At 39.9% G+C, this 24,089-nt stretch overlaps 1 protein-coding gene across 1 annotated transcript in view; it reads right to left on the bottom strand.

Annotated features, from left to right (window-relative positions):
• LOC124880824 (gastrula zinc finger protein XlCGF57.1-like) overlaps window positions 1-24,089 on the bottom strand; it is a 219,484-nt gene that overhangs the window by 1,197 nt on the left and 194,198 nt on the right. The gene's annotated exons all lie outside the window — the stretch shown is intronic.

Here is a 24,089-nt window from a genome sequence, read left to right on the forward strand (position 1 = left end):
AGGTCCCCCAAGGTCTGGAATCGGCCCTTCTCCACAATCTTCCTCAGGGTCCGGTCACCTCTTCTCGTTGTGCAGCGTTTTCTGCCACACTTTTTCCTTCCCACAGACTTCCCACTGAGGTGCCTTGATACAGCACTCTGGGAACAGCCTATTCGTTCAGAAATTTCTTTCTGTGTCTTACCCTCTTGCTTGAGGGTGTCAATAGTGGCCTTCTGGACAGCAGTCAGGTCGGCAGTCTTACCCATGATTGGGGTTTTGAGTGATGAACCAGGCTGGGAGTTTTAAAGGCCTCAGGAATCTTTTGCAGGTGTTTAGAGTTAACTCGTTGATTCAGATGATTAGGTTCATAGCTCGTTTAGAGACCCTTTTAATGATATGCTAATTTTGTGAGATAGGAATTTTGGGTTTTCATGAGCTGTATGCCAAAATCATCCGTATTAAGACAATAAAAGACCTGAAATATTTCAGTTAGTGTGCAATGAATCTAAAATATATGAATGTTAAATTTTCATCATGACATTATGGAAAATAATGAACTTTATCACAATATGCTAATATTTTGAGAAGGACCAGTATATGTTTCCTATAGTAAGCCACCTGCTGGCAAAGATAGATAACTGCAATTGGCGAAAACCCACAAAGATAGCAATATTGTGTTCAGTGAGTTTTGAAGGCAACATTTGCAAACCATCGCTCTCAGTGTGCATTGCCCTTTAATCCTCTGGTTTTAAATCATAATAATTGTAAAAATCACCACTTTGCCACATTATCTTATGTCTTGGGAACATCTAAGGACAGAGCCAGGGTTTTCAAAATCAGGGAACTTCCATCTTACATGAAAGATTCATAACTTTGGAGCTTTGGTTACAACAGCACATAAGCTCAGCATCAGTGTGGGTTTAGGCAATGGGTATCTGTTCTGTTCTGTTTTTTCAGCTGGGTTTCATGTGGAGGTCCAGAAGTTCTTGTTTCTCTAAATGCCTTAAAAAGACATAATTTTTAAAATGGCCAACAATTTTTTTTTCCAAATTTGATTTACCAGTTAAATAGAAGTTTTACATGGAAGGCAACAAGAAAAGGCACATTTTGAATAATTGTTTAAATCTCTACAGCCAACATTTAAACTCTAAATCTAGGAGAATTTGGACAACGTATCTGTCATTGTCTAAAATGTGGATGTAGAAGGACTGAAAAATAGGCACTGCAAATCTTTATAAAAGGATTTAAATTAAAGTAATTAAAATCATACAAATCATTATGGAGGAGGACAGAAAGTCAGTGAAAAACATGAAGAGCAGAAATGTCTGGTAAACCATGGAGCTGGAGCATAGATGGTGATTACAGGTGAGAATAAAATTTGACAAAAGCATTACTTTAATCATATGCATTTTTACAACAGATTTTTTTGGCTCTTTTCATTATTTTTTGCTTTTGCCCAAACACATTTGTTGAATTGTACAAGATAAAAGATTAAGATTAAGTGACTTGTCCTGGGTGTATCCATCCTTTCACCCAATGGCCACAAGAGGCAGGTACCATCTTCCCAGCAACCCAGCAAGGATGAGCGGATAGAGAAGACTGACGGCTGGATGGATAAAAGTCCTCATGTAAAATCTAGCATTTGAACACAATTGAAAATCCCTTATGCCCAGACTGATTCTTATCTTTCAAACACAATCATTTAATACTGCTAAATGAGTACTGTGGGAGCTTGATCCTGTCTTTAGCGGTCAAAGGACAAAAGGTGGGGTTGGACACATTCTCAGTCTATCACGAGGAGAGAGCCAACAGTCAATCATTTACCATCACATCTAGGGCAATTATGATATTTTGTTGGGTTGGAGTAAGCAGAGAAAAACCTGTGTATGCACAAATATAAAATTTTTCGATCCATACATAGATATGTTTAAAACAAACATCAGTTTTAACCCCTCTGGGACTTCAAAACTCACAATGTATAAATGGCGGATATACTTGATATAACCAGTTGAGACTAATTCAGTACTCTGTAGTGCTTGACGTAAGCACACTCAAATGAATGAGTGAACATTTTGAACATGTTGTGGGTGTAATTTCTTTTCAACATGTCAATGGTGCTGAACAAACCTCCGCCAAGCCTCACCCACAAGAGAGAGATTTTGTGATTAGGAACTTAGCCCAAAATCAACTGGGCTGTGCGGTGGATCAGAGGGTAGTGCTGTTGCCTTGCAGCAAGAAGGTTCTGGGTTCAATTCTGGGCCAGGGGTCTTTCTGCATGGAGATTGCATGTTCTCCCCGTGCATGCATAGGTTCTCACCGGGTACTCTGGCTTCCTCCCACAGTCCAAAGACATGTCTGTTAAGTTAATTGGTCTCTCTAAATTGTGTGAATGAGTGTGTGCGTGATTGTTTGTGTGATGCCCTGCGATGGACTGGTGACCTGTCCAAGGTGGACCCTGCCTCTCGCCTGCTCACCCTCCACCATATACACCATCCAAGCTGCTCTGCAAGAACTCATCTCGCTCTGCTGAACTCGCCTTCCTCTGGCCAATCAAACAGTAAAAGCAAGACCTGAATCTGTAGTGAAAAGAGAGAACATGAGTGATGTTTGTGTTGTGTCTTTAGACAGTAGTGAGACTGATGACAGTTTATTTTTAAGTGTCTGAGATTTATTTGCTAGCTGGGCTTCCAGATTGTGACCTTTGCCAGTGGGAATGTCATCCTGCCCTGCAGTCTGAAAATCCCTAACAACGGTGACATGCCAACAGTGGAGTGGTCCAAGGAAGGCTTGAAGCCGAACGTGGTCTTCTTGTACCGCAATGGCTTTGAGTCTTTTGAGATGAAAAATCCGGCCTTTGAGTTCCGGACGAGACTCAGACGAGGGGATCTACCAATGTTTGATCATCCAAAGGAACGGAACCAGAGAAGCTAAAGAAATGCAGGTTGTCGGTATGTCAGCCTCAGTTTAATTTTGGTTGTGCTCATCAGTTCCAATCTAATGTTAGTTTTTGATGTTAGTGATGAGAGGGAAAAAACACATAAAGAATATTTAATGTTTCTGTTACAGAAAATCCACAGATTTAGGGAATACAAGTCAGAGAAGAAAATTAATAATCATGTTAATCAGCTTTTAACCATTTCAATTCCATCTCCACAGCTGCACTGTCTGACCCGAGGCTTTCAGTGGATTCTGATGAAAACGGGAGATTGATGGTGGCCTGTGAGGCGACTTGCTGGCTGCCAGACCCACTGATGGCGATTGTGGATGAAAAAGAGAACAACATCACTGACACTGTGGAGATACAAGGAGCACATAACACAGAATGTTACACAGTGAGGCAAACAGCCACAGTGCAGAGTCATAAAAACAGGTGACAGAAAAGTTTTGTCCAGATTTCTAGATATTACAACACCAAGTGTATTACTGAACTTCATGATATTCATATGGGAAAAGTGCTACATAAATATGTAAAATCACCCCCAAATAGTACAACTCTGCCACCTGCTGACATCAAATGGTAACAGCAGATGTAAAAGTGTGTGTGTGTGTGTGTGGTTGTTTTTGCAACCATGGAGACAGTTATCTGACAACACAGTGCATTGTGGGGGACCACTGCTCCTTGTAGGGACAAACACTTTTGTGGGGTTATGAGTTAGGTTCAGGACTAAGATGTGATTTAAGTTTAGGTTAGGTTTAGGGTAAGAGCCAGCATTAGGCCACATAAATGAACGAAAAATAAATAAATCAATGCAAAGTCCCCGTAAGGATAAAAAAACCTAATAAATAAATAAATGTGTATATATATATATATATATATATATATATATATATATATATATATATAAATGGACTGAAGTGATTTGCAATGTAATAGTAAACAGTAGAACAATATATAGTAAAATGTGTTTTAAGATGTGAATTATAAGTTATAGCCCATAATAAATAAGACTAGAAGCAATGAACACAAAATAAAGAAGGTCAAAAATATTTAATTGATTTATTAGTAGACAGTAGACAGATTCAGATTCTTCTCATAGTTGTTTTCCCGATAGTTGTGGTTCACTTGTATGATGTTAGCGGAGATCATTCAGTGATGCTTGAACTAATTTAGGACCCACTCAAAATGCTGTTTAAAAAGTTGTCCAATACATTTTCAGCAGTTATATAAATATTGATCGGACCACACTGATGTTGTCTTCTGCGTCTGGTGGGCGTGTTCCAAATACGGTAAATCAGAGATTTTGTTTGTTAAATTAAATGATTAAATTCCAATAAGAGACCATTACTAGTTGTTGAGGTATTAACAAGCAGAATTAACATTAGAAGTGGAAACTCTGAGTTTTTAAACATAAATATGATCTTTATTTCCTTTGTACTTTAAGAAAAGGTTGCTAAAATATTGTCTCCTATGTTTTTAGATGTTGTTCAAATACCTTAATGTCTTCAGATCTCCTGCTAAAACTGAATATGCATAAAATTCAAAAATGAAAAACATGTTTTAACTTTAAAGTTATTTCTATTAGTCTAATTTATTTATTTTTAGTGTTTGAGATAATTTTGACTAATTCCATTTACAGTAGAGCTTATTCATAATTGTGTATGAAGGGTGTGAGCTTTGTGTGGTTGACACCTTGGCCATCATACCAAGTACTGCTTTTTCTGCAGAGGTATGAAGGTCTGCAGGTTCATGGGACATTCAATTCTCCTCTGCATAATACACATGGACAGAAGATGAATATTTAAAAGTATTAAATAAAAAGAATACTCTCAGTCTGCAAGTTTACCCATTTTTAACATCTTGTCACCAGAATCTTACTAAATGATTTAAGTGATGCAACAAATAGAGGAGAGATACACCAATAATTAGGTGGCAGATTATTATTTTTGGGAAGCTTTGACCTTCCAATATACCAGTTTTAGATTATTCCAGTTTCTGTGTTGGAACTACAATAAGAAGAAATAAGAACGTCTCTGAAAATATTTCTTGCCTTCTGTGCTGAGGTGTTATCTATTTTATCATTGGGAGCATAGGCGAATTGCAGTGTATTTGGGTCCAATAACAAGGAGTATATCTGAAGCAGTCAGACGTAGAGGCTGTTTGCTTGAAGGTGTGCTCTAATTGGAGAATATGAATTACGTAGAAAGATAACCTACGTAGAACAATAGACTACTCTCTGATTCGTCCATTTTTGAGCCAAGAAACAAAGCTGACCGCCCATAAGCAGAGCCTTTGATATCCGCTATTGAGATTCACAACAGATCATATTATACCCTCAAAACCACAGAAAAATGATATTTGTTGTCATGACTCCTTTAAAGCAAATAAGTGACACAATCTTCTTGCATGATTGGAGTTTATTTCCTAAACAAATTTAATGTAAGAAGGCTCTTTTTCCTTAGTAATTTCTGAAAGGAAATCAAATTTGAATTGGCTAATTGTTACGTTTAGTTTTGTTTCAGTTTATAAGATTAATAAACAAGCATTATGCAAAGTTAACCCAATAAAGATGGATGGGTACTTAGTTGAGTGAGTTATTTCAAGCTGGAAAAACTACAGTATTTGCAAATTTTAGTAAGGCTAGGGTAACAGATGAGTTAAAAGGTCATTTCTATTTCATCATGAATTGGATTTATTCTATTTACCTGGTAACTTTGACAATGTCTCCTTTGGTGCATGCTGCTGTCTGAAATTGGCTGCAATGTTGCCAGATGTACAATAATTAAGGTATTTGTACAGTTTTCCCCCTCTGTACAATTCACAATCAGTGATTCCAAAAAGCTACAAATGTATGATTTGACATCTTTACAGCCTAGTTACTCACTATTACGCATTTACTGTATTTTATACAAGTTTATCACCACGTCCACATGCTGTCAACCAGTCAGATTCCTCAGATGTTCTAGTATCCCACCAGCCAGCTCATGCTGTAAGGGGCCTTTTCCACCAAAATGGCTCCTGTTCCAAGTTTAAAACTTCTGAATTTTAAGCCCCTTTATGGACTGACTGGACATCCAAAGTGGAAATTATACTTGTATTACTGTTTGCATGAACTAGACTGCACTGAATTGGTGATTAGTAAAACAGGGATCAGATTAAGTTTATTTTTATTTTTATTTATTTCCATTTTTTTTGTGTGATTTGTTAGGGAAGAAATTTAAAAAAATCAATAATCCTACATGTCAGATCTGCGACGTATGCTATGAAGCAGCATTGATTTTTTATTTTTTTATTTTTTTAGCTAACTTCAGGTGCAGTTCGGGATTTTCAGTTTCACCAAGCTGGTTCACTTCTTAACTGAATCCACCACCACCATTGTCTCTTATGATGGAAACGTAACCTCAGGAGCAGCTTACTAAAGTTGACGTTTCTCAACCAATCACTGTCCTGGAAAAAAAATCCAATCAAATGGAAAGGACAATTGTGCATGAACACTCTCCTCTGCACATCATAGTCAACCAGAAAATCTTGGTGATATCTCACCAGCATTGATCCTTGTGCACATGAAGCATCCTGATTTCTCTAAAGTTTTTGAAGCCGAAGATTAAAACTAACACTGTTTAATTTCAATGCGCTCTCTTCTGCACAGGGTAACAGGCTATAAGGTGCACATCCTACGGTCATTTGTTATTGATTCAGATTATCCTGACAAACATTAGTATATAAATTACATTTGTACAAACATCTTCCCCTATACGTTAACTTTAAGTTGCTGGTACGATAGTTAAACTTTGCTGTCTGAAAACACTGGTGAGCTGGGTGGGGCCGTGGGAAAGTATTATTCCTTAACTTTGTCAAAATGCTGGTGACTTGTTCAAATATGGTAAAACTATGCTTTTATTTGAGTTGTATTCAGTTTGAAGTTGCTGTGCACCTATTTTTAGTGTGCAGAATATATATGTTTTTTATAAAGCACAGCTTTGGGATGTGCTCAGTTTCTGCACTATGGAGCTGGTTCATGGTTCCCCTTTCATTTTCTGCCCGTGCTCTATTTTAACTGTTACAAATAGTCATTGTTCATTTATTCAGAAAAAATATGACCTTGTAACTTTGGGTGGGTTATTCAACTATTTATGTCAGCCCAAATCTGTGAATAAGTATTTTGTGAAAATAGGGTTTTGAACCTCAAAGAAATATGTTTGTTATTACATATTTTTACACTAAGTCGACTGAGATCCGTGCTGAGGAGAGGCCTGGTCATATGGAGCTGCTGTACTGCATTCCTTTTTGTTTTAAACAGAATAAACTGCCTTGTAAATATGCTTATTTCATCGTAATTTTCAGTCAAAATAAGGTGATGCATTATAACTATGTTTAATGAGCCTGTTAGATAGGGTTTAAAGGCTCCATTGTCCAATCCAAATAAAATAAAAAATCATGCTACAATGCTTCTGGCCAGCAAGGCTCTGCAACACAGTTCTTTTCAGCCCCTTTCTCTTTGAAGACAAATGCTCTAACTGACTAACTGGTTTTATATGCAGCTGTACAGCTGCTCATTAAATGTTCATGGAAACCTGAGTTCAAATCTTTAGATCCAACTTCTGTGTGATTTGGATATGAAACATTGACGTTCTTCATTTGAAATTAAATAGAAAATCTAAACGTGTCTTGTGCTGAGTGATATCAGTCAAATGAGCACTATATGGCATGTGCAAGTTGAGAATGTAAGTGTTGTAGGGTGTAAACACAACAAAACTGAGAAAAATAGTATTATACCAACATAGGAGAGGAGAGACATGCTGACATGTATTCATGCTTTAAACAACTAAGGGCTTAACATGGACCTCAGTTGTGCAAGACAAAAATGGTGGACAAATGAGAAATTATGTCAACATTCCCTATTATTAAGGTAGAAAACTAAAAAAGCATTAGTTTCCTGAAGTTACTATAAGGTAGATGCAAGATAAGATAAGATTGTCAGGTCTTATGTGTCAGATTGTCAGTGGTTAAATTATGGTAATTATTCTCACATGAACGAACCATTTAACTTTATATTTACAGTCACATCATGGTGTTGACTCAGTTTTCAAAAATGCAGGGATAGGAAAGTTGAACCTGATGAAACTCAAACCATGCAGCTGTTCTCTGTGCTGGAAGACTCGGGGAGAAATGAGTGCACATAAAAAAAATTCCACAAGCATGCATTACCGACTGAAATATGTAGATCCAAAATAAAATTGTGGCAAAGTAGAAATGAAAAATAAACTAGGTTCCAAGCCCCTCCGAGCAACTTCGCCCCCTGCCCCGCCCCTCCCAGAATACCACTGCACACACCCCGCCAACCCAGCACGCGATCATCATTTAATATGACCACATTTTCCAAAGGGTCAGATCAGATCTTGGCTGCAGAAGCACTCAGACCTCAGAGACTTAGCGGCATGCAACGCAAATGCACTAAACCCAGCGGCAAAAACAGTGAAAACCACGTCCTGTCTGAAAGGCCCTTAAGGGACATTGGCAGCTGTGGAGGAAGAAGGCGAGGGGAAAGACAAGAAAGATACTGAACATGAAGCAGTCAAAAATTCAAATTAAAATGTTTGCAAACACTGGACCAACATAACAATAATATAGTCTTCATTAAAACATGAATAAACATTTGATAGTTACAATAACTCAACAAAACTCAGTTCTTTGTGGCCAAATTTCTAAACTCAAATCTATTTAATAACCCTATTGCTAACATTAGAAAGATCATATTTAGTTTTGCAATCTGTAAAAACAATATACAAGATTAAGATTCTATTGTAATGCTAAAATGCTTCTATTTAATGCACTTCCAACCTCGCATATGTACATAAAAAAAATCAAGTAATTGAAGCTGAAAATACATTAATCACTTAATAAAGGTGATGTTTTAATCCTATTGAATTTGAGGCAATAACATTTTATTTAAAAAAGAAATATAATTTTTTTCTTGCATTTTTCTTTCATATCTTAAGTTGCTACACCAACACAAAAATTGTTATTTGATTAATTGTCAAATCAAAAGATAGAATACTCAAAAATAATTACTAAAATAATCGTTCACAACAGCCCTAAATTCAACATTTTATTTTTATTTCACTCAATGATTATTGCCCTGTCGCACTCACTCCCTATCATAATGAAGTGCTTTGAGAGGCAGGGGAAGAACCAAATCATCTCCAGACTCCCCCCCCTCTCACTTGATCCGCTCCAGAGTGTTTACCACTCCATAGTGGATGCTGCATCTTCCACACCCCTCCTGAACCTGGAACATCTGGAGAAGAATAATACCCATGTGAGAATGTTTCTGGACTTCAGCTCAGCATTCAACACAATCGTCCCTCAGAACTTGGTGAGCAAACTGGTCCCCCTTGGACTCAACACCCCTCTGTGCAACTGGCTGCTGGATTTCCTCACAGACATATCCCAGTCTGTAAGGGTTGGCAAAAACACCTCCAACATCATCTTTCTCAGCTCCGGCTCCCCCCAGGGCTGTGTGCTAAGCCCACTGCTCTTCACCCTGATGGCTTAGGACTGCCGTGCCAGTTCAGAACCAACCACTTCATTAAGTATGCAGATGACATGACAGTGGTGGGTCTCATCGCGGACAACAACAAACTGGCCTACAGAGAGGTGGTGAAACACCTGGTGGACTGGTGTGAAACAAACAATCTAATCCTGAATGTCAACAAAACGAAAGTGATTGTTGTTGATTTCAGGAAAAATCAACCAAGTCACACCCCCATGTCATCAATGATGCTGCAGTGGGGTTGGTCAGCATCATCAAATTCCTGGGGGTGCAGATCACAGACACCTTGACCTGGTTCCTCCACACATCTGCTCTTGTGAAGAGAGCACAGCAGCGTCTACACTTCTTGAGACGGATGAGAAGAGCAAATCTCTCCCCTCCCACCTTCACAGCCTTCTACAGAGGGACAATAGAGAGCATACTGACCCACTGCATCTCTATCTGGTGTGGGGCCTGCAACGCTTCAGACTGGAAACGTGTGGAAAGGGTGGTGAGGACAGAGGACAAAAAAAATAATTGGAAGAGAGCTTCTTTCCATCCATGACACTGCATTCAAACGCTGCCTGACCAGGGCTCAGACAATTACAACAGACTCCTCCCACCTCCACCATGAACTGTTCTCCCTGTTGCCCTCTGGCAAAAAGGTACAGCAGCTTCAAATGCAAAACAACCAGATTCTGCAATAGTTTCATCTTCCACATCATAAGAGTGATAAAATCCCTACTCCCATACATACACTAGTCACTTTACATGGTCACGGTGAACTCTGTGAACAGGGAGGTGGCGGACCGCTTTGTGGCATGGAGTGTGGCGGACCGCTTTGTGGCATGGAGTGGAAACAATCACCTCATCTTGAACGTGAATAAAACAAAGGGGATGATTGTAGATTTTAAGAGAAACAGGAATAAGTCAAAAAGTATTTCCATCATGGGTCTGGGTGGCAGTTGTCGCGAGATTAGTGCCGACGGCTGGAACAAACCTGGAACAACTGTCAGGATATGACATTTTTGTACTTTGCTTGTGGCTTTGTGTTAACTTTTGTTTAGCTGTTTCCATTTTGGATTGGGCTTCATGTTTATTAGTTCCTTTTCCTCCCTCTATCATTTCCTAGTATGTATTGTATTCCTCTAACTCTTAGTTTGTTTTGTGGTTGCTTTCTTATTACGTTTTGTGGTATTATTATTATTTCACCCTTGGATTCTTATTTAGTATCTCTGTGTTTAGTTATGGATTGGTATTTGTTTCACCTGTTCCTTCTGCTTCCCTGCCTCCTTGTCGCACCTGTTCTCAGTTCCCTTAATTCCCTGCCTTTGTCTTTCCCCAGTATATTAGTTGGTTTGGTGTCTCTGTTCGGGACTGGTTCTTTGTGTTCGTCAGTACACCTTTCCCTACCATGACTATGTTTTGTTTATGCTTCGCTTGGAGACTTATGCTACGTTTTGCCATAGTACCTGCAGTGTTTTGTAAGTTTTGGATTTTGACTCCGATTCATACCTGCAGTGTTTTGTTACGTTCTTTACCTTTTTGAGGATAAACTAAGATGCGGCTGCCAAGCTCTTGTCTTCACGTTGGTCCGACCCAAAATCCCTTTTCGACAACAACAAAGGAGAGTGATGGATAGATGTGACGAAAGGGAAGGCATTCCTGACAGAAAAAGAAAGACATCGTGCAAATATCTTGAAAAATGGGACAGCGAATTTTATTTTCTAGAGAGGAGCAGGATGGGACACAGTCACACGTTTTGTAAGATTTGTAACTGCGATTTTAGTGTCTCTCACGGGTGAAGGAACGACATCAGTCAGCATGAAAAATCGACCAAGCACAAGCGCTAGAGACACATAAACATGCCCAGGCGATATCAACATTTGTGACTAGAAATACCACCGAGGCAGACCAGGCCATAAATGGCAGGTTAAAATGGCATTGCTGTGTGCCAAAAACAATGTTGCTTTGAACTTCTGTGATGACTTCAATAAGTGTGTAGCTGAAATGTTCCCAGACTCTGCTATCGCACGAAAATTCTCAAGGCTACCCAACTCATCAAAGGTAAGCTCAGTCAAATAAAGTATGAGTACTGTGTATGCAAATGCCTATTTAATAATGTCCCGTATGCATATTGTATGGTAATGGTTAGCTAATTTTAATTACTGGGCTCTCTCAACAGGTGCCATAGCAGCAGAGCTAGATGATGAGTTGGCCAAAACATGCCGATCTCAGCCATTTTCAGTAATGTGCGACGAATCGAACAACAGAAAAGCAAATAAAGAATTTGTCAACCTAATTAGACTTTACGATGAGGTCACTCTGCAGGTCGTTACAAGGTTTATGGAGATGCCTATATGCAACATGGGAAATGCAGAAAATCTGTATGAAAAACTGAGTGAAGCACTAAGGTAAGGGAACTGCACTGTGTTGTTGATGTGTGTAATAGTTTGCAGGTAATTATAACCATACGTTTTGTCTAAAACGTTTTATGGCGTTTTTTCTGTTATCAATAGAAAAAGAGATATCCCATGGGAGAACCTGATAGCCTTTAATTCTGATAATGCGAGCGTCATGAAAGGCAGACACAACTCTGTTATCAGCAGACTGAAACAGAGCCAGCCCCATGTCCAGGACCTTGGCTGCATCTGCCACCTAGCGCAGCTGGCCACTGGCTGTGGCATCAGAGCAGCCCAGGTACCGCTGGAAGACATCCTGGTTGGGAAATACACCCACTTTGATAAAAGGTAGATGCAAATAAATTAAATAGGACTTCTATTTTTTCTAGGTCTGCAGTTAATATTCTTAAAAACATTTTTCTATTTTTCAATTCAATTCAGTTTTATTCATGTAGCACCAATTCACAACACATGTTGTCTCAAGGCACTTCACAAAAGTCAGATACATACATTCCAATTAGTCCTAGCCATTGAAAAGTCCAGTCAGAGTTAGTTATTTATTCAAATTGGATAAAATGTTTTTCTGTCTAAGGAAACCCAGTAGATTGCATCCAGTCAGTGACTTGCAGCATTCCCTCCTCCCGGATGAGCATGTAGAGACAGTGGACAGTCACTGGCGTTGACTTTGCAGCAATCCCTCATACTGAGCATGCATGTAGCGACAGTGGAGAGGAAAAACTCCCTTTAACAGGAAGAAACCACCAGCAGAACCAGACTCAGTGTGAGCGGCCATCTGCCAGGACCCACTGGGGGTTTGAGAGAACAGAGCAGAGACACAAAAAGAACAAAGAAGCACTGATCCAGGAGTCCTTTCTATGGGAAGGAAAAGTAAATGTTAATAGATGTAGCTCCTTTAGTCGTTTCACCAAGAAAGAAAGAACAGATAAACTCTGAGCCAGTTTTCAAGGTTAGAGTCTGAAAGAGAGCACATATAATTAGTTACAGTAAAAGCTCAGTCAATTTCCATTTCTAGGAGAGAGAAAGGGTTAAACACTAAAAGACAGGGCTATGTGGATCATCTGTAGAGGGTGAGCATTAAGTTGTTGCCAGCAGAAGTTCAGACGATTCCCCTCTCCAGAAAGGTGTCACAGGTAGACACAGATTCAGGCCAGGTGTAGCTTCTAGGAAGAGAAAAGAGAGAGAACAAAGTTAAAAGCTGAAAAAACAGCAAATAATGCAAAATTGGAGAGTAGTGTGAGAATGTAGCGAAGATGGTGAAAGTGGTCATTATGTCCTCCAGCAGCCTAAGCCTATAGCATTATAACTACACAGAAAGTTTCAGTTCAGATTATTTAGTTAAACAGCGCTTATTTTCAACAATGTCGTTTCAAGGCACCCCACAAAGGGTCCCACTGATGGTCATTGTTATACTAAAAACCAAAAGGATTGGGATACCTTTCTCTGTCAGACTGATTATAACCATTGAAAAAGAGAAGGGGTCATACAGGTAGCAGAAATGTAGGGTGTGTTTGCACCTCAACCATAACTGAGCCGGTTTAGGCTAAACCAGACTCCCCCTTACTCCATCCAACAGGGAGGGAGGAAGGCTCCCTCCCTGATAAACTAAGCCACTCTAACTAACTATAAGCTTTATCAGAAAGGAAAGTTTTAAGCCTGGCCTTAAAAGTACCCTTTTTCATTGCAAAAAGATGTGAACTCTACAAAGGGTTTGTAGATTTCACTGATTCAGACCACCTGAAGCTCCTCAGGTACTGCAGCACCAGATGGCCGAGTGTGCTAACCTGCATCCAGAGAGTGTTGAACCAGTGGGATGCACTACAGGTAAGGATGGTAACTCCAGCAGATATATACACAGTTAACTATGCTAGATTTCCATTTTAACCATGAATTGCCATCCTGTGTCCATATGTACTGTAGGCCTACTTTAACAGTCATGAGGAGGTGGAGAGGAGTGCTAAAGTGCACGATCTAGCAAGCCATCTGCGTGATCCAATCGTGAAGGCTTACTTCATGTTCCTGAGTGCTGCCCTTAAGCCTTCATATGAATTTTATATTGTCTTCCAAGTGGATGTCAATCATATTGGATGAATTAGTGAATAACAGTCATTTATAATTAAATATGATTGTGCTTATTGTAGCCTTTCTATTACAGTGTGACCAATTATATTTTCTTAGTCAGAGTGAGTGCAGATTCACAGACTTGAACAGGCTGATCAAGAGGATCTTGGGGTTCCTCATACCAGCCAGGGCCATCGTGGGTGTACCTCTCGAGGAGGTGGAGTATGGAGAAGGACATCAGTTGGCTGACTCTTTATAGGAGCAGAAACAAAGGCATTCATGGCAAGGACAGAGCTCCCTGTTTCAGCTGAGAAGAAAATCTTTCAGTGAGTATATTACCCAGCAGTTGTATAATTATATAATCTTTTCACAGTATGTGAGTATAGGCTGTAGTGTTTTTTGTTTACTCTTATGCTGTTTTTACTCTTATGCTGTTGTAGATCTGTGAGAAGATTCTATGAAGCACTGCTTCAGAAGATGTTCTCCTCCTTTCCTCTTGACCATCCACTCCTGAAGGACATGATAGTGCTGGACCCTGCTGCTCGCCTTGACATTACTCCAGGGACAGGTAGATGTTAGAGTCAGTTCCTCATTGATAGAATGAATAAAAGAATATTGCATGGTTTAGATCTGCAATGTTCAGTCAAAGACTTGTTTTATTTTACAGTGGCATGGCTAGGGACGCTTTTCCCTCAGTTGAGCTTGAGTGAGTGTTGGAATTATGATTATTGATTCATTAATCTTTATCAATAATTATAATTAAAAATCATAATTTGACTAAATTAATTTCTTAACCAAAATCCTCATTTATGAATCGAGACCAGAGATGTCTTCTGGTGTTGTAATGGTGGCTCGATGCCTTTGATAATTACAACCATTAAATACTCAGTAATAATTAATAACTATTACCAGAGATGTCACTGTTTAATCGAACGTTTCTGCCGAAACGTGTGGAACTTCAATCTTATCTTGACTGACGAGTCACTTGCACAAAATAAACACAAAACGCCTTCTGTTTATCTATGTGAATATTTATTAAATCACAGCCCTGATACAATCCGCTCTTCCGATTTAATAATCTTCACCTACTCAAACATGCAAAGTTCTACACAAAAGGGGTAAAATATCTAACTAAACAAAATAAAGCAAAACAGCAGTGGGTGCGAATGGGATCAAACCAGCATTTATGGCAAAAATGATAATATGCCAAAGGGATGTGGTAGTGAGTGGAAGTTGGGAGCGTAGCTCAAACTGCATCTCAGTCATAAAACATCCCCCAACTCTGCGCGAGGTGAGAACACAAAGAGTTATAAAACCTTTGGCGGCAAGCTAGTAAGCAGTAAGGTTGAAGACAAAGAAAATGGTGAATTTCACCATGAGGTTATTATAACAGTCCAGTCTCACAGCGCACCTGCGCACAGGTGTTTGCACAGTAAAGACACACTTGCGAGACACGGCGGTCTACGAAAGTACCAGCGAGCTTCACAGCAATGGCATGCACATACAATTCAGAACACATTAGACTCTAAATGGCGACTCTAATCGCACTAAAATTTCCTCTACCCTGCCCAAGCTATTCCTAATAAAGAAATAAAAAATAATAATAAAAGGATGTGTTTTACTTTGTTGAAGTCTTCCTTCTGAGCGGAGTTGAGAGACAGGAAGGGGAAAGTTGGAAGTTAATGTGCATCCACAGTTAACTTCGGGAAGAGCGGTCAATCTTTGTCCTTTGTCCTCCTTGGCAAAAAGGAAAAATATGAGCTGACCGTCAGCAGTTGACTAGAACCAAAACAAGGTGGCGATTCGTCTCCTTGAAACTCCGTAGGTTTTTTGGTTACGTGTTAAGCTCACGTCTTCGATTGGCAAAGTGAAATTTCTGGCCTTCTTATTCCAGAAACCTCTTTTATGAATTTTTCGTTGGCCAACAAAGGAGAATAAATGAAATCCACTTGGGACTCTTCTCCAGATGATGCTTCAGTTGCGTGGTAACCGTGTCATGGTCTCGGGCTGAAGGTGTGTTTTCAAAGGGGGCGCCTTCCTATATAGCGTCTTGTGACGTCAGACTTGCCCCGTCATATCAGCCGTAGTGTCCGATGGGATTTGTAGGAATGGGCTGTCCTGGATACAAAATGGCCGATGACGTTGGAAAGGCATAGTGGCGTCCAGCAACGTGCAAATGGTCCAATATTCAGCAAACAAGTGGTCCAACAGTGAGGATAGGCTGAGAGAGGAACTCATTGACTACCAGCAGACAGATAGCAAGCATCTCCAACAAGAAGACAAAACTGACAGATTCTGGGGACTGGTAGGGAAGGATGTGAGGTTCAGTGAGCTACCAAGATTAATGAAGGCTTTACTATGCATTCCCCACAGCAATTCCAGTTCTGAAAGAGTGTTTAGTATGGTAAGAAAGATTGTTACAGAGAATAGGATGTCATTAGACAAGAACACTTTGTGCTTTACTGTCATGCAAAATCAACCACTCTGGCCCAGGCCACAAATACACCCCTTCCAAACGAGTCTTAAAGGATGCAAAGTCTGCAACAAATCTGTATAAGTCTTTAGTGAATGCCAGAGAGCCACCTGAGTGAACATGAGAAATTAAAATAAAATGTGTAGTGAAAATAAAATGTAAATGTTTAACCTAAAGGCACCAATGTATATATAAACTGAAAATGTGTGAAATAAATAAATGTGCTTGAATCCCCTTTTGTGTTTAATTTAGACTCTGTTATAAAATAGGAATGTCCACAGTATTTCAGTGTCAACAAAGGTAGGCCTATCAGAGTCTGATTACCTTATTGTAGTCTGTAAGTGGTTGACAAGTGGTTATTTTAGATATCTTGTACACCTGTGCTAAAATGCAAGGGATACTGGAGCTTGGTCGAGGTCGTGGGATGGCTCGCAGCAGGCCCCAGAAAGTTTCCCCTATTTTCAAATCCAAAACTTGACAGATATGATATGGATCCACCTTGTTGATCCACCGATTAAACTCCCAAAACTTTAGCTTTGTTGTTATAAAGCTGACCCTCCGTCAACAACACAGGACGTCACATCCCCACTCAGCCGGTGATCTGTGCCACCTTCTGTTCAAATTTGCCCGAGTCGAGTGTTTGAAGTAGTACAAGGTATTAGGTAGATTGGTTGAGTTATTCCAGGCAGTTATGTGGCGGTTGAGCAGCAAATGAAAAAAAAACAAAAACGACCGGAGAACACTGGACACTACGAATGCAGTACAACTTTTGGCCACTAGCGTAATTTTGGGGGTTCTGTTTCTTCCGCAAGCGGCAAATAGCATGCTTTCTACAGAATCTTCATCATAAAGTTTCCAGGGCTGCTTCATTAAAACTGTCTAAAATATTATCAGTTAACTCTGTCTATCTGCAATAATATGCATTGCTTATAATGTTTCTGGATGTAATGGGTTGTGTGAGAAAAAAAAAAAACACCAAACGAAGAGATCAGTAATACCTGGATTAACTGAAACTGAAGTGGGGCAGGCAGAGAATTTAACTAAACACACAATCATGACACGGGGAAATGTCGACCTAGATATAGTGAGATCATGATTCCTTTCAACAGTACTTTGACAGTACAGAAATTCCTTAAAAATACATAATTTGCCTAAGAAATTACCAAAATATTCTCAATTAAACCTATGTATATCTACAATAATATATGTTGTTTATAAATAAAAAATAATTAAAAGGCTTGTTTATACATTAACAACCAATAATGAACTGAATTTAAATATTCATTAAAAATCCATATTTCATCAAAAAAGTTCCAAAATATCCTTAGATCATCGTGACTATAGAAGGAACAATATAACTGTTCATTCAAGTGTCTAAATTAATTACCTTTTCAACCAAAAATCGTTAACTGTCATGTCCATAGTCCTTAGCCAAATTTAAAAATGTATATAAAATATATGGTATTTCACAGAAATCACTAAATATTCTCAGAAAACCATATCTATATGTGGAATGATATACATTGTTTGTCATGTCTCTAATTTTAATGATTGTTTTAAAATAAATTGTTAACCATCATTTCAATGATATTAGTAATAATGACGACCAAAATTGAAAGATTCATGTAAAATCCATACTTTGTCAGAAAATTGTCAACATATTCACCGAAAACCTCGTTCATATGTAGAATAGGCCTGATGTTCTTCAGCCACCACACTTTAATGAGTTCATCAAAATTAATTTATTATCACCATTATTGATTAGCATATATCTTTATGAATTAATTGTACACAAGTGGGCAGTCCAAACTGAACAATGTTTATGGGGTATTATAGGCTTTGTCTCCTTAAGTAGTGTGCAAAATTCCATGGCATTTGGCCCAACAAAACTTGAAATACAGCTGCTAGCTTTATTACCAAACATTGTACACTGTAGTGATACGCTTTGAGATAGAGTTTTAGCTAGAATAGGTACTTTTCAGGATTATGCACACAACATATCCTGAAAGTTTGAGCTCTCTAGGTACCACGAGTGATTTTTGGGAAATGTCTTTATAAGTGAAGGGTTGGAGGTACATTTCGCACATAAGCCATGCCCACTTTGCCCAATCATTACCATATTGATAACAGTCTCTAGGTGGTATCCTGAAGAAATGTACCAAATTTTATAAAAATCCATGCAGCCATTTTAGCTAAATAAATTTCCCTTGCTTATAGCGCCCCCTAGGCTTAGATCCCTCTGAAAATTAGTATGTACCTATAGTTTGACCTTAAGCACTACTGGTATAAAAATTATTTGTACATCTTAATCTAAGTTCAAGTTGGGCCAAAAAAACTTTTTTTTTTTATCTTCAAAAAAGTTTGACTGCGTATATTTCACAAAGCAAAAAATTATTTTGAAATCCGTTCCATATCGTTTTGTCGGTTTTGTCTGCAGTCTTACCATGCCCGGTTACGCTTTGATTGGCCTTGACCCTAAGGAGGAGTTAATCAAAATAGGTGTCGCATATTACGCAACATTGTTGCTAATTAGCATAACTATATGATTTCTTTTCAAAACTCATATGATTTAGAATGACTCAAAGAATATTCAGGAATTGAGATTTTGTCTCTACAAGCAACAGCTTCAGAGATAATCACAGAAACGCACTTTACATTATAACAGCGCCATCTAGTGGTGAAACGTAAATGTTATTTCCATGTACCTAGGTAGCACAATTCTGCATACGATCTGTAATTTCCTTGACAAAATCTTTCAAATTCACTGAGTTCAAAGGTCAAATGTGAGATAGAATATAAGCCACGCCCACCTTTTAATGATATTAAAAGTATGTCCTGAGGTCAAGGTCTTGAGCATATGGATCAGGTTGCATGTCAATCCATCAATCCCTTATGCAGATATAAACTTCTGGTGCCTATAGCGCCCCTCTGTGTGGGACTTACTGTTTGGAAGTTATAAGCCCAAATGCGCTGTCATACGCCCTAGTTGTTAGGGGGTCTGAATTTTAGTATCTGAGTAGCGGTTGCAATTCCCTACTAGGTTGCTATGTCAGTTTCTTTCCAGCATTTTCTGGTTCTTGCGCCCAAAAACGTTTAGCGGAGAAAAAGAATAAGAATGAGAAATAATGAAAAAATTAAGCAAAAACAATAGGGTTCCCTGCTCCGCTGGGAGCAGGCCAATGGGCAAGCCTTGCATGGCCTTTGCCCGCACCCGCAGGCTTGGAACCCTAATAAATAACAGACGACCAGAGTTTCTATTGCCAACCTGATATTGGCATCAGTATGCAATAACAAAGTGTTTCATAACCTTTGTGTCAGATATGAATTTGATAGCAGTAGGAAAACCACTGAGGTGTTGCTTAACGATGACAGGAGGAAAGGACCTCCCTGTGGGTTATAAGATGACTGCTACCAATACAATTGTTAGACACAATTTCTGATATTGAAAAAAATAAATTAGTATTTAAAATTGTGTCTGCTTCAGTCTTAATATCTGCCAGGATCTGCCATTCTGGGTTTTGTGTTTGTTTACTTTGTTAGTTAGGTCCTTCTCTTGTACTTTCTGTTTAGGAGTTATGTTCATTGATGTTTTCCTCTGCCTTGATTCTTGTATTTGCTTTCCCCAGCAGATTTGTGCTACTTAGTTTTGTTAGTTAGTTCTTTTCCCCTGGTTTGTTATTTGAGTATTGTTCTCTTTGTTTAGTCTCATATTTATTTCCCTTCTGTCAGATCATTAGTTGAGGTCAGTCACTTTGTGTGTGTTTACTATATCCTCCAGATTTGTTCTTCCTGGGTTTTTGTCATTCAGTTTAGGTTACCTTTGCTTTGTCCGTCACGTTGATCTTCCTCTGCTTTGTATAATTAGTCACATTCCCCCTCAGTCTCCAAGCTGATTGGTTCCTCACCGGTTGCCACTTCCATCTGATTGCCTGCCTTCCTCTCTCATTGGTCCACACTCCACCTCCCTCTGTATATTAGCTGGTTTGTTTGCAATACTCCTTGCTGGTTCCTCATGTTACATTCCTGTAAATTCCCTGATGTCTCCTGATTTCTGATCTATGTGTTGACAGTTAATGTAAGTCAGTTTCTGGTCATTATAAAATAAAGAAGATTGCACCGCTCAATGCTGCTTCCAAGTGTTTGTCGGCACTTTGGTCCAAACCAACCACAAACCCTGACAATGTGTGCATTTCTCAATTCAACATAATGTTTATTTTTTAAATCATACAAACTTTATTCTCAAAGCAAAAAACAAATGAAAAACATGACTAACAGAGATATCTGTTTTCTCCCTTTTGATGTCAAGGATCAACGTGGTGTTGTTTGAGTTGTGTTTCTTTCCCACTGAGCTGCAGGATTCCCCAGAGGTCAGGGCTGAGCGGTGTACTTCTGCAAACCAGCTTTTTTACTAAGCTCATCAGCTGGAGTTTAAAATGATCTGGATGCTAATCATTCAACACCTGAGTGTCAACCTCTTTCATACCTCTAGCCATTCTTGTTAGCGCCAGTGTTTAATCTCCTTATGGTTTCCCGACTTAATGTTAACGTCCCGCTCTTTATGTTTCCCCAAGGTTACCCTCTGAGTTCTCTCCTTGATCTGGCTGTAATCTATTACAGACCAGTAAGATCAGCTCTGATTGACTTCTTATTATTGATTCATTTATTCGCTAATCTCATGGGCTTTTCCTCAGTGATCCCTCTTTCATCATTGACTCCTGAGAGAGTTTCCCGCATGTGAGTCAGAAGTTTGCCTTGTCTGAGCTACCACACCCTGTTGGCGGTCAGATGTCTCGGAGTTCCTCCGGTCCGTGATCCCCAGAAGCGGTCACACACTTTATCTAACTCTGACTCTTAAAGGAACGACTCTCAAACAGTTTCTAACTTTTACTTCCTTTAATCTAAATTAGGCAGAGGAATGATTACAGAGATCAGCGCTGAGGCTCCCATCGCGGACCGTTGCAGTCTGTAAAAGGATGACGAAGAGCCTCGACAGAAGGTCACGAGTAATTTTATATCTGGCACTCCAGTGCAATGTATGTGCCCTCCCTCAGTGATTATCAGTAGACTATGTGTCACCATTGTGGTGTCTATCTGTTAGATTGTGTAGTAGTGGGTGTCCATCCTTAATCTAAGTGTGCCGTGGCTTTCTAATCAAACTAGTTATACCGGCTGCTCCACTATCAAACCCAGTGCCTCAGCCTCAGGTCATTCATGACAACCCTTGTGCCATTTATCCTTGTAATGTGTGTCAATGAGCATTCTAATCCTATTCTAATAAAAGTGAGACATTAGAACTTATGTTTTATATTACTGTGGTTTAAATGGTAAAACCAGCTATGAATAATTTTAATAAAGGTTATTCCTAACAGCCTCAAAATATTTATTGTCTATACCCTCTTGTCCTTGCAGTATGGTGGGGGAGCTGGTGACTATGTCCAGTGGTCATTGTGCAAGAGGCGGAATACACCCTGGACAGGTTGCTATTCCATTGTGCAGCCGCCGGTGGACTGGCATCTGAGGCAGCTGCGTCAGACCTAAGATGAGACTTTTTACAATGGAGACCAGACACTTTAGAAGCAGACTAGAAACACACTGACAAAAGAGGAAAGACTACTACCTCAGTGTGGAAGAGCCTGCAGTCTATCACCAACTATAGGAGCCCTATCACACACGCTGTGAGGACACCCCATGTGGATGAGCATTTGAACTGCTTCTTTTGTCGGTTTGATTGCCAGCCAATCACACCTCACTCCCACACGAAGGGTCTACATACATCCCCCACCAAGAACTTTGGAACCCCCTTCTCTCCCACTCTGCATTCACTAAAAATAAAAGATGAAGATGTTAGGGTCTTACAGCGCCTGAGTGGGAAGAAAGTTCCAGGTCCAGATGGAGTCTCCCTTCTGTCTAAAAACCTGCACTGGTCAACTTACCCCCATTTTTACTTATATTTTTAACAAGTCTCTGGAGCTGTGTGAGGCTCCCTTCTGCTTTAAATGCTTCAACATCATCCCGGTCCAAAGGAAACACCCCATTACAGAATCAAATAATTACAGGCCTGTTGCTCTGACATCTGTGGTAATGAAATCCTTTGAGTGTCTGGTGCTGAAACATCTGAAAGACATCACACGACCACTGCTGGACCCCCTGCAGTTTGCCTAATGGGCAATCAGGTTGGCAGAGGATGCAGTCATCTTAGATCTACACTTTATCCTGCACCACCTTAACCATCCAGGGAGATACAGCAGGATCCTGTTTGTAGGCTTCAGCTTGGCCTTCAACACCATCAACATAGACATCCTCAGAAGCTAACCCAGCTCGCAGTGCTAGTCTCCACACCAGTTTCCTGACTGACCGGCAGGAGCAGGTGAGGCTAGTAAGCATCTTCTCCTGCTCACGAACAATCAACACTGGTGCCCCCCAGGTGTGTGTTCTCTCCCCACTCCTCCCTGAACAAAACAACTGCAGTTCACCGGACCCGTCTGTGAAACTTTGCAGATGACAACACTGTCATTGGCCTGATCTGGAACAATGAAGAGGTGGCATTTAGACAGGAGGTGGATATGCTGGTCCACTGGTGTGGTCAAAACCACCTAGAGCTAAACCCGCTAAAGACAGAGGAAATGACGGTAGACTTCCAGAGAACCCTTCCGCTACTGCCTCCCCTCACCATCCTCGACAACACTGTGTTAAATGTGAATCACTACCGGTTCCTAGGGACCAGCCTTTCTCTGTATTCTCCGTCTTCAGACATACACACTATTTCCAAAAAAGGCCCAACAAAGACTGTATTTGTGGAAGCTTAAAGCTTTGTTTGGTAGATTAAAGTGTTACTATTGTTTTTACCGTATGTAAAATGAATTCTGTGTTGATTGTTCTGGGCATAAGGGAAAAGTCACTCTGAGCAGCATGCAAGCCCTGTCTGCGAACAAGTTAGACAAGGAAAGGTTTTTGATGTGAGGAAAGACTGATGGACTTGTTTTTGTAGAAGTGAACTTGTAGGCTGTTTCGTTGTCCGATGAGCTAACCTCTCCCTCCTACTTCCCTATGTCTAGAGGGATTGCTCAATCCAGTTCTCCATCCAACAGGTCCAGACTTCCCCAAACCTGAAAGATCTTACTAAGCAGGTTTACTGAAAGTTCTGTTTAAGCTGGTGTCGAGAAATGACTCGCCTAGCCTCTGACAGCCTTCATACAAAAGTCTCGCCCATCTTCCACTGGAGGTCTGGACGACTGAGTAGCCTATCGCAGTCATCCACACTTTCAACAGTCACTTTTGTTCACGGCTGCTCATTCCCTATTTTTACAACTGGCTCTTGGTATATGGGCTAGGCTAATTTTAGTGGCTCGGCACGAGCCCCAAGGGCACTGTTTTAACAAACTTGGCTAAGGCAACCTATAAAAACCTCCTAAAATATCTTAGAACCAGGTAACAAGACTTTTTACCACCAATGAAAAACCAAAAATTACGGTGACCTAAATAATTTCATCCTAACTGTTAATCTGCCCAAAACACTTAACCTCATGAACCGTGGTGAGGAAACGTTGTCCAAGGGCAAAGTTTGAAGAAGGTATCCACAGTCAACAAGCGGTTAGCTCGGTAGCTTCGCGGGGGGTTGAAGGTGCGTTCGCTCTGAACAAAAGGGTTAGCTCCGGAGCTGTAGCTTGGCGGCCCGTCCTGTCCGCT

The sequence above is a fragment of the Girardinichthys multiradiatus genome, chromosome 14, assembly GCF_021462225.1.
Source record: "Girardinichthys multiradiatus isolate DD_20200921_A chromosome 14, DD_fGirMul_XY1, whole genome shotgun sequence".
Lineage (NCBI taxonomy): Eukaryota > Metazoa > Chordata > Actinopteri > Cyprinodontiformes > Goodeidae > Girardinichthys > Girardinichthys multiradiatus.